Source organism: Seriola dumerili, unplaced genomic scaffold (genome assembly GCF_002260705.1).
Source record: "Seriola dumerili isolate Sdu_G_001 unplaced genomic scaffold, Sdu_1.0 BDQW01000442.1, whole genome shotgun sequence".
In the NCBI taxonomy this organism is placed as follows: domain Eukaryota; kingdom Metazoa; phylum Chordata; class Actinopteri; order Carangiformes; family Carangidae; genus Seriola; species Seriola dumerili.
Genome location: NW_019174697.1, coordinates 454,509 through 466,320, shown reverse-complemented (window position 1 = coordinate 466,320; position 11,812 = coordinate 454,509).

The following is an 11,812-nucleotide window of genomic DNA, read 5'->3' as shown; positions in this document are numbered from 1 at the left end:
CATTGAGCATACATTCATGATTATGAGTCCGGCTGTGTCAGGACTCACTGAATGCTAAAATAAAATGTCTTTTCTTTTAGTCAGTTATTTTTTCTGTCAAGTAGCACCACTGGACAAAGCCCAGCTGTCATCAGTGTTTTCTTTTCAGTCTTTCTCTGCTCCTCCAACCACATTCATATCCAGAACAACCCAAAGTGACAAAAGTATTCAGTAAGACTTCTGTCACTGTTCTGATCGTCAGTGTAGCCAAGAAGCAGATATCAATCAGTATTGTTGTGTGTTGTTGTTTCTTAAATACATAAAAAACAAAGTAAACTAAACATTTGTTTGGATTATTGTATGTACATTAATAAAACACGCAATAATGTTGGTTTTCATGCATTCTTCATGCATAGTGTTATATCTCCCATCATTCCACGGCTTGCTGGCACATTAGCAGGAAATACTGCCTTCACTAGACCTGCTATAGATATACAGTTAAAGTATGAAAGGGAGGAAACCACTTCTGCAGTTTGTTGGTGAAGAAAAGCCCTGTCCGCGGCAGCAGCAGGTGGTTAATGTGTCTCTGATGACTTGGTTTTAATTTTGTAACCAGCTCAGCTGTCTCAGTCTGTCAGTCCACATGGCTAAAAAAGATGCTAAGCTAAAGCTGGCTTTTTGGTCTACCCCACGATATGCCTTACTTACACCAGATGCTTGACAGATCACATCAAAGATGCACCGCTGACTGTATCCAATATCTGTAGCTATTGTTATCCTGCCACATATTAACAGAATGAGTTGAGCTGACTGAAGCAACAGTACAGCAACTCTCACTTATCTGTGTCAGAGGTGGCTCTGTAAGGTCCAGAAGATATATTATGTATTTGGCATCTCGTAATGGTATTTTGTACAATGTATTGTACAGTAAAAGTAGTGAAGTTCTAACAATCTTAGGAAGCCAATGACACACTTACGTACAAGCTTAAAGTGAACTTCTTATCTTCTTATACAGTTACTGATGCAAACATGTCAACTGAACGAGCCTAAATAAAAAAAAATGTCAAAAGAACAACCCAAGCCCTATTTCAGAGTATTTACTGCTTAATTACAGATGCAAAAACTGCTCCATGAATGAATGAATACTTATTGTCATTGCACAGTTTCAACTAAATTGCATCTGCCACTCCCTGAGGTTGTGTTGGTGGTGGCATATTATTTAAGGTACCAGTGAAGGTATTCACAACAATCGCAATGACACTGCATTTGCAACAAAAGCTGAGCCTGATTCAAACATTTAGTCAGACAACCTTGTGTTTCAGGCACCCCCCCCCCCCCCACTGTCCCACTGGCTCTATTCAAATGAATGAAAGGGCTGCATTTTATTAAGCAGTCAGTCTGGACACAGCTTTACATGGACAAGAAAAAAACAGTCCAGAGTTAAGAACGACAGAAAATAAAACTTTACATGTGAAATCTTGTATTCAAACATAAAATATATTCATCAAATAACTATAGTGCTGTTTGCTTGTCTGCAGTGCAGTTTGGGAACAAAGAAAGAAGAAATGAACAGGGAAAACAACCTGAATAATCTCAATTTCTGGGAAGACGAACAAGGATTCTCAGGGTATAAATGAAAGGTTATATAATAATTAATACAGTCCATTAGTCCTAACAAAGAATTCTATGTAATTTTGTTGCCTCAAAATCAGTAACACGTGTACTGTTTTGAGCCACAGTCCCTTGTGAAGAGCCCAGCGGTGATATGAGTTGCCTCATCACTCATCAACATCTCAGACGAGACAAACAATCAAAACCACTATACAAACAAATGTGACACAACATGTTTGTTGTGTATAAAGTTCATGACCTGTATTGCGGCAATTTTCATTAATCCCTTTCTGTTCTATTAGCCATTAATCATCTCCTTGGGAAACATGTGGACTCAGTTGGGTCTGCATCCAAAACATCAAAGATCTTTGTGTGTTGCTGCCTCCATATGAGGGAGTTGGCCTCAGCAGACACTCTTTTACACACTGAAGATGGATTTTTGCAGACTCTTTCTGTGTGTGTGTGTGTCAGAGAGAATCAGTCGGATCCAGAGAGAAGATATTGTCATTCATGTTTTGTTGCCTCCATATGAGAGACTTGGCCAAAGTTGACACATGACGGTGATGACAGAGGAGTCAACATGCCAGTTGCACTGGCCACCATATGACAAAACCCTTTGAACACACACAGGGTGTAATCACAAAGATATGCCGGAGCTCCAAATACTGTATGTCAATGTCATATCTATAAGAGAACATGCTGATCTGTAGCAGCCTACTATCCTCGAGCGGGTCAGATCATTTAACATTTATTATTAAAGATATATAACATATATTATTAAAGGAATAGTCTTTTTTTCACATTTTCTTCTCTGCAACTCTAGAGTTATTTGTCAACAAGTGTTATTCAAACAGAAATAAACAGTGCATCTATTTTCAGCAGTGCATTGACTACTTACTGTACAGGACTGTACGTGGGATCAACTCAAAATGAACTACAGCGCCCATAGAAAGTGTGGCTCATTTATGCGTGTGCATGTGTTTTTAATAGTTTTTGGACATAAATGTTTTTATGTCCAAAGACTTAAGAGCAAAATTACAATTTGATGCTTTTTGAAAATGTATTAGGATGATGGACATTTAAGTCTAAAAAATAAAATGATTATGATTTATGTTTTTTGCTAACTTTTTCATCACCATGGGAATCTTCAGATTTATCTCGGTCCCAAACCCCAGGCTGAGAACTACTGAGGTGGAGTAAGGAGGGATTTATCTTCAGTCAGGACATGTGAGGGACAACCGCTGTGGGAATCCAGTGAGGGGAAGCCCTGACGCACTGTCCTCACTGTAGGCAACAGAACGTTGTGATGATGAAGCATGATGACTCCTTTTATGTGAGACTGAGTCTCATGTCTAATGGCCCTATCATTACTGGAGAGTGTAAACAGGAGAAAACACTACATACAGACATGGGATTAGTCCTGGAGCAAGTGTTTGTTGTGGTTTTGAAAACCGCAGGTTCATGTGTGTGTTTTATGTGTGTCTGTGCCATCACTGGTAGCAGCGCTTCTTTTAATGCTGTAAATGCATTTTTTTGTTGTGAGGCCCAGCGTGGAATCAAAGCCAGTCAGAGCACATGATCGCAGGTGTTCATGCAGGCCTTGTAAAAACTTGCAACACAGTAATTACAGACAAATGACAACTTATACCATCAATCAGCCATCACTAACAAATTTAGACTGAGGGAGACTGGAGTACAGGTGTTTACATGAATGTCAAAATATTTAACATATTTTGATTTGTAAATGCAATAAAGAAGTAGTCCACTAAAATTTGAGTCTCAAATTCTTGCCACTTGTAGAAATGTGGCTTTTGTACAGCTTCGAGGAAGAATGCAAATTGGGGGCGCTTACTCGCAGTTTTGGCTCCCGTTACACTAAACATGCTTTCAAAGTACACTTGGGGCTTTGAGTCTTCTTTGGATCTTAGAACAAAAAAAGAACAAGTACCATCAAACACCAGACACCTGAAAAACAATCTCTCCAGATTGATCTTTTAACTGGAGAACCCCCTTACTGAGACAAGTGCTTAACAGGTTAAATCAAGTGCATTTCAAGTGCTTCAAAGTATTTTCAAAGCATTTTCAGTTCAACATTTTTGCCCTTGTCTCACAAACTGACAAATGTCTTCATCTTGTGTGTATGGACTCTTTTAGCTTTGGTTTGTTCGCGTGTCTAGACAGAAAACATTCTGCAGGACTTTGAGCTGGTCGTCTATTGTCTACCTGTGTACCTGCGGATGGCTGGATGGCTTCACCACATCACACGGCTTTGTCTGCCTGAGTTTGTTGTCTCATCAGAGACCAGACATAATTACCTTCAACTCCAGTTGCCCTCTCTCTCACTAATGTGTTGTGTAGGCGAGGTTTACATTTGCATTTACCTGCTGTGCATAGATATAGGCTACAGCTACAGGTAAACTGTTCACCTGCTAAATGAGCATGTGCAGGGAGGCTAGAAAAAAGGAGGGGGTGGGGGGGTGGGGGTACTGACCCACTTAAACCTGATACCTGAAATCCAACCTCAGTACATGGAACAGGACAGGTGTCTGGTTCCAACTATGGCCAAAGTAATGGACAAGAGGGGTGTGGGGGGTTGGTTTGTTTGTGTGTGCGTGTGTGTTTGAGTGTGTGATGACAGAACTTCCCATGTCTCACTCTTTCCTGTGACCTTTCACCTTAATCTGACCTTTATGCAAATGTGTACATGACTGTGTGTTTGTGTGTCGGTAAGTGTGTAAGCTTGGAGGTTGTGGGCATTTGAGGCAGCATCATGTCAGGAGAGAGAGCTGAAAGCTGTCTTTAAAATGAACCTAGCTTCCTCTCTATGTTTATCTAAACCTGGATTGTCTTTGTGCAGAAAAGGTCTGGGAGCATTTTGGCCAAATAACCCTCGAGCCTTTGCTCTCACACACACACACACACACACACACACACACACACACACACACACACACACACACACACACACACACACACCTGGCCTCCATTTTACCTCCTGCCTGACGCAATCTTTCACGTCATGGCAAGTCACTCCACAGACATGTCCCCTACAGGGTGAATTTTGATGAAGTATTAACACTTCTGTTGCTGATAACAAGAAGTCGGGATGCCTGTAATCAGTTTGACTTGACAAACAAATCAAACATATCAAATGTGCCAGATTTTATGGCAAACCATCCAAAAGTCGTCGAGATATTTTGTTGTGAAGAAGTGGTGCACTGAGAGGCCCACTGCCACCCATAGAGCCGTGTCACTAGCGTGGCTACAATTAGTCATGTAACATGTACGGATGAGGAAGAGTTTTACAGACTTAAACATCTCTCATCTGTTTGCATGCCTTCAGACAACATTTCTGCCTCCACTCTTGTCTTGCCTTCTAATGAACTATCGTTTGATTGGTTCTGGCACTCATCCCGCCTTTTAATGATGACCACTGATTGGTCACAGGCCTACTCTGCTTTCAACTTCCCGCCTAGTGAAATAAACAAGAAAGCCATGAGAATCATCAATCATCAAAGACAATTTCCTTTCCTTCTAGCCCCTCTCCCCCATCTTGTATACCTTTTTCTTTCTGTGTCTCTTAAAATACATGCACGTCTGGACTGTGACAGATGTGCCGGTTTATGTTGAATGTCAAACTTCATCATGATCACATGAAAGGTGCTTACTCAAGTCTGTTAGATGTAATGTAGAAAAAAATACTGCTGGGCTTTTAAAGCAATAGACTACAACAGATTTAAGAATAGGAAACCTACACTGTATTTAGGTATTTAATATGCTACTTGTCCTTGGTACTTTGCATGCAGGCCTAAAGTTTCATAGTTATATATGCCATCAGATAACACTGTGCAGCCCAAGAACAGAATACTGTGAATGTTTCATATCAATTAAAACCCACAAAACTAGGGTACAGCTAGTTTTTGAAGAATTGCTGTCAAAATAAAGGTATGTGTTTGATATTTCTGTAATGTTCGAGCCAGTAAGTGAATGCAGACTTTTGTGTTCTCCTCTTCTCTTTTCCTTCTCTTGGCTTTAATTCTCTCAGAAAGCTGGATGGAGAAGCAGCTTTAATCATTAATTTATCCATCCACTCGCTTTCTCTGAAACCAGAACTAATCCACCTGTTGCATTATTCACCCGGAACCAACACTCCAGTCGCCAACATCAATATTTCAGTGAAGATCATGCACCTCCACCGGGCTTCGCCCAAACAGTGTTATTAGATAGAGGTGGAAGTTGGTAAGTTACATGGTGGACACAGTGTAGTCAACGGGGGATTTTGTTCCAAATGCCTTTATTTTTTATGTCAAATACTCTCGACATTTTAAGTTCCCCTATTTAGTACTTTTAAGACAAACATTTAATACACACTATGAACATTTGAAGTGTTTATTCATGTATAGTATGAAGCAGTTATAGTTGTTGATATATATCTTAATATTGATATTACTTATATCTGCTTACAACGATAGTATAGTGTGCAGTCATAAACCATTTATCATTTGTTTACACAGTGCGTATAACTGCTAAATAGCGGGACTTAAGTCTAACAGTAAATACAGAAATAACAATGAGAGGATGTGGATAAATGTCTGCTATCAAACTAGAGAAATGCCTTGTTGAGTGTTTCAAAAGAGATAACTGAAAATAAGAAAACTCACTTTGCCTTTCTCATTACATTTTTCCAACTGTAAAATGAAGATGACATGACGTCTACTGTAACTACTCTTCAGCTGAAGAGAACAGACACTGAAGGAGACTACAAATGGAAAAAATGGGCATCATTCATAGATGTGAAAGGAACTCTCCAGGCCACAGAGTCCATTTCAGCGACACCAAGGAGGCTGCCAGTAAGTTAAGAGCCAGTCAAGTGATGGAAAAGACCATTGCTTTGGTGTAAATGTAATTCGTTACCAATGGCAAATGCATCATGAGAATTAGCATTCCAGTGGCAGTTGTGTTTAACATTCCTGCGTCTCAGTGTCCTACGTGGGGCGCACAGTAATTACTTCCATGTAGTTAATATTATTAAAATATGGAAGCTATCTCAGCTTGTAGAAGTGCTATTAGAAGAAGCTGTCAGTGGTGTAGCCTTTCAAAACTTTGGGTTTACATTTCAAAATGTAAACTCAATCGAGGAACCGGCACCGTCTGATATGAGGAAACGGTTTGGAATTCAAATCAGTAGTTGACAAATTAAGTATGAAACTGGCTGCAGACTGATATGAAGAGGTTTTGTGATGTTAGATGTTCCGACGTAGACTACACTCTTAGCTTAACAATAACTGACTCTCCACTTTACCATAAAAGCTTTTCTGTAAAAAGCCAGCGCCAGTTTCATCTATTTAAATTAAACTGCCTTGTTGGCGCTGTGTCTCCACTGACAGTAATTCTTTATCCTAACCCACATCAAGCATTAATGACAATGTTAGTTTATACTGACCTCACTGAGCCAACACACAAGACAAGCAAAAAATGACTTCCGATCGTGGAGGTCCACAGCCATTAATAAAATCAACACCTGCTGCACCCACATCCTATGTGCTCTGTGAAGTTCATGTTTCTGAGTGTTGTTTGTTTGACTGTATGGCTCATTATGGCATCAGTGCTCTTGGTGTATGGATATATCTGTAAGGCAGATGTCAGCGGGTTATGTCTGCTTCACAGATGCAAGGTTTGGTGTCTAAAACCCAAAATATGGCAGCACTTTCCTTCAAATGTATAATTAGGTCCGTTATGACTTCATATTGAGTCATGATTTTCTGCATGGACCTAAGAAATAAACTATTCCTTTTCACTGTCGATTTTAGAGGACAGTTGTGGATGAAAAAGAACAGCAGCCCTGCACCAGACTGCTCTCTGTGTTGTTGTTGTTGTTCCCACTGGTTAATGACCCTTTAGTGCATTTATTAAGAAAGATTGATCGTGATATATTCATCCCTCGATGGCAAAAATGCTAACACCACAAGAAAATACTCATGTTTCATAATGTAATTTCTAAACAATAAAACATTCCCCTGAAAGACAGAAACCAGAACATCAGGACTTTCTACTATGTGACAATCAGAACATTGACTGAAAGAAATTGTAACTTAAGGACAGTGCTGTCTTTATGTGTTGTCTTTTAGCTTTAGGAGAGACTTGTTCATGATTATAAACCTGCCTTTTTTAAAAAAAAAAAAAAAACTTGCATGAGGAGACCATTGGAAATACTTTGGTGCGTGAATCATAAAACTCCCTTAAACCAAAGCACCAGTCTCATTGTTCTATGTCACCGTTACAGAACATCTTTGTTTATGCAATGTGAAGGTCGTGTCTCTTTGCTCAGGAGTCTGGCATACCTTCTGAGGCTGCATGAGAAAGAGGTGTTTACTCGTGTTTCTCTTATTGCTGCAGTTAACACGCTGATCCGTGTTTGTTTCCATTGCGAGTGCATGTAGTAGATTCCAATGGAATGACAAAAATAATGCACTCAGTGGGAAGGGAAATAAAACAGGGCTTTAAAAGGACTCAGTGCTGCTTTATTTAAAGTCGTGACTTTATTTTTCATGCTTGAAATTAAAAAACAGATTGAAATCAAATGGCTCTGGATTGTCACTCATGGTTTGCATTCAACAAGAATTATCTATCCAGCAGCTTGACCTTAAGTGGAGTGTATCGCTAAGTTAGCTTATCGTAAGGCCTCCTTTTTGTCTCCAAGTGCTTTAATGTGTCTGTAATTAAAGTTAACTGCCAGGGCCATTTCTGCAGAGCTGTTTTGAAGACCATAATGCGTTCAAAGCCACCAGCTCAACCGCAATGAAACAATTAGAATCTCTGAGCCAAACTGCTGGTCCCTAATGGCGTTCTCTGCCCTAGACATGAGCAATCAAGACTTATCCAAGGCATGACCAGCGGAGCCAGAGGGGGACCTGTGTCCGCTCATCTAGGCTGGAATCCGTAAAGCCGCACACATTTGGTGATCTAAAAAAAAAAAAAAAAAAAAAAAAAAAAATCTGTGTAGCTCTTAGCCATTTGTTTTGGGTGCTGATCCTAGATCAGCACTACCACTCTGCGGGACTTTGAAGTATGGCCTCAGATTGCATCGGCAGTTTAAGCCAAAACCACGAGACAATGAGACTGACTCATTTCTTTCCTACAAGAGGGGGGAGTGGCTGAGAAAAATGGTCACATCTATAAAAAAAAAAAAAAAAAAAAAAAATTGCACATTCATTATTAGCGAGGTACAACTTTTACATCACGGCTTAAATATAAGAAAGCACCTTACAACTGTAACAATGCATTAATATCAGCGTAATAAAAGTAAATCTTTTTTTTTTTATTAATTCATGTTATCTATGGTGTAACATTTCCAAAATATTTGTTCAGTGGCTATAAAATGAACTGTAGTGAATCATAAACAAATTTTTTAAAATCAAGTGTTATATAACGTAAAGCCAACACCATCTGAGTGACAATCCTTTCCAGAGAGGGAAGCCCCTACAGCCTTCCTAAGTAGTTCAAAGAAAGAAAAAAAAAAACCAATATGTGGTGCTTCACTGCATCCAACAAATTGTTTTCTGGTGTGACGAAACATTTTTTCCCTCTTGGACGACTGACTTCCAACATCTGAGTCTTGTTAGGACTGTTACCCAGAACAACAAGACCGCGGGGCGAGGCAATGAAGAGATCAGTCAGTAATTGATCAGTAACTGATAATTACTTCAATAGTGATTCGTGCTTACTAGTACAAGACAGCCATGATTAAACCTTTTTGAAAATAAATTTCAGTGCAATAAAAAGAGGGTCAGATACATACTATATGTATTTGTTTGTGTGTTTGTGCATGTGTGTGGGTGTGTGTCGTGTGTGTTGTCATTCTACACCCCAAATTCAAGCCACAGAGCCACTGACCAGATGTTTTTTCTCTCTTGCTCCTTCTCACTCTATCTCTTGGCATTTTTCTGTCTCTTCTTCTCACTCCTTTGTTCTTTCCCTTAGACTTTCCCTTTTTATTGCTTTGCAAGTTCCCATTTCTTTATCTACTTTGCCAAAGTTCTGCCTTTGTACCTCCAAAGTACGCTCATCGATAACCCTCTGTGATCAACACAATCCTGAAGACCCCGCTAAAAGTATAGAATGACTTCTAAAATATGACCAAGAAAGGTCGCACAAGTACAAAACTTTAAGGCTGCCGCTGAGTATTTCCATTATTGGTAATTCTGCAGATCCTTTTCTTGATTAAAATTCATATTCTTCTTTATAAAGTGCCAGAATATTGAAAAAGGTGATGGTGATGTATTCAAATCTTGTTTCATTAAAATCAACAAAATAATGCGTCATAATGGAAAAAAAAGCAACAAATATCCACATTTTAGAAGTTAGAACCCATGAATGTTTGGCAATAATAATTATGACTAACTATAAGTATTCATTGATTATCTAAAACATTGCTGATTATTTTTTTGTCTAATTTTCTACAAGAATAACAATGAACAAAAGAATGAAGTTTTTGTTTCATTGCAATAGAGTGATATCATCTCGCATACATTGAATGAGCTCTAAATCACACCTAAAAATGCCACACTGCTGGGGTTTGTTCTACCCTGATACATTCATGGGTCACAGTGTATCAACATTGCTAGCTCTTCTTCAGAGAGGATCATGTCTGTACATGTACTGTACATGTCTGCCTCAGAGATTCTCCTCACACAAGACTGAGTATAAAACAAAACAAAGAACTCAGCAAGACGCAAAGAAATATTTACGATTTCCAAGCCGAGGATCTTCAGTTTCGGCATGTTGATGAACCACATCGTAAAGTGCTGTCCGTGGTGCTGAATTTTATCAGCAGGCGTTGACATGTAAATGGTCCTCTGCTACCTGAATATATGAACATACAGCGTGTAAACAGTAAATCAACTGTTTTGATAGTAAATTCATGATTATAAGTCATTTTGTCGCACAGAAATTCCAAATGTGAACTGAATACGACATAAAGACATTATCCTGAGCTTTAGGTAATAGTTACTGACATGTTTCACAATTTTCTGACATTTATGGATCAAATGACTCATCGATTCATTTAGAGTCCTAGAGCCCAAGAGATATTGAGACCAGAGAAAAAATAAAAAGCACTCACAGTATTTTTGTGCAGAAAATTATGCATTGATCATCATTTCATCATGACATTCTGCACAGTGGTTGGTCTTTCACCAATACTCCCCAACAAATCAATCTTTGCCATCTGCAAAGCCAGGCCCCCAGCAGGAAACAGATGGCTGTAAAGCTGATGTGAATGACAGATTGTTGGCAGCATCCAACATCTGTAAAATCTCACTATGTTAACCACCTCAGAGGGGAAATTCAAGCTGACTGTAGGTGCACAGGTCTCTCTTTTTATATGGTTATTTCTGTGCAGTTGATGAATCCCCAAAAGGAATAGTTTGAAAATCCAAAAGGTACTAATGCATGATGGATTCACAGTGAGGAACTAAATGCAGAAAGAAACACAGTAGAACATCATAACTCACATCTGTCTGCAGAATAACTTGGACAGGATTCAGTAGTCCCAGTAATAACTGAAAAACTAATGAGAAGAGAAGAGAAGAGAAGAGATGAGGCAGCGGCGGAGATATGGCTGTTGTCTGACAATGTGAAAAGGAAATTAAACAATGCTGAAACCAGACAGTAGACCTAGATTCTTCAAGGTTGAAACGCAGCAAAACACGTAAGGTACAACTTCTTTCATCCAAACACAGAAAGATGTTTATCTAAACATTAAGCTCTAACGATACAGGTAAAGAAATCGCTAGATAATATCTGTCAAAACAGCCGCAGGGAACTTGCCTCAGCTCAAAACTGCTCTGTGCATCTGTGCATGAAAGAAACTCTTGGGATAGGCAACGATGGCAGAGAGTCAGTATTTTCACTCCTTAACACTAAAGAGGGCAATTTCACTGATGAATATACCTTCAGAAAAAGCGGCCAACAGTAATCAGGGAATTGATTTAGTTGATTTAGTGTTTGGTTATCACAAAAAAAAAAAAAAAATGACAGGAATGTTGTTTATTTGACTGTAATTCAGTGAGAGACACTTCCAAAAATTAACTGACAGTTTATAGCAAATGGTTTTACAGTTAAGATCTGGATAGAAAAGTCTCTGCTGAGAGACTGAATCCTCCTTAACACGTACACGAATATAAAATCTTAGTTAAATAAACAATGCCAAAAGCTCAGGATG